The sequence below is a fragment of the Myotis brandtii genome, unplaced genomic scaffold (assembly GCF_000412655.1).
Source record: "Myotis brandtii unplaced genomic scaffold, ASM41265v1 scaffold2300, whole genome shotgun sequence".
In the NCBI taxonomy this organism is placed as follows: Eukaryota; Metazoa; Chordata; class Mammalia; order Chiroptera; family Vespertilionidae; genus Myotis; species Myotis brandtii.
The window spans coordinates 48,442-48,715 of record NW_005358651.1 but is presented as its reverse complement, the minus strand read 5'-3'; the positions used below and the strand labels follow the sequence as shown (position 1 = coordinate 48,715).

At 67.9% G+C, this 274-nt stretch overlaps 1 protein-coding gene across 1 annotated transcript in view; it reads left to right on the top strand.

The window, feature by feature from the left end:
• NADSYN1 (NAD synthetase 1) overlaps positions 1-274 on the top strand; it is a 22,933-nt gene that overhangs the window by 12,362 nt on the left and 10,297 nt on the right. The gene's annotated exons all lie outside the window — the stretch shown is intronic.

Here is a 274-nt window from a genome sequence, read left to right as displayed (position 1 = left end):
GGAACCAGGTCCCGGGGTGCCGGGGGCTTTGCGGACGTGCTGAGCTGTCACAGCCTCGCGCCCGGGGCCTGGGCCTGGGGACAGCAAGGCCGTTCAGGTCCCTTCCTGGGATTCAGACGCCGGCCGAGCTGTGTGTCAGCGTGGCCGGTGCAAAGCGCACGGCTTTGGGCCGGGCAACCCCAGTTCCGATCCTCCGTCTGCCTCAACATCGGTGTCCCCTTAGCAACACAACCCAAGAGCAGGGGTGACGAGATTCCCGGGGCGATGGGGAGGG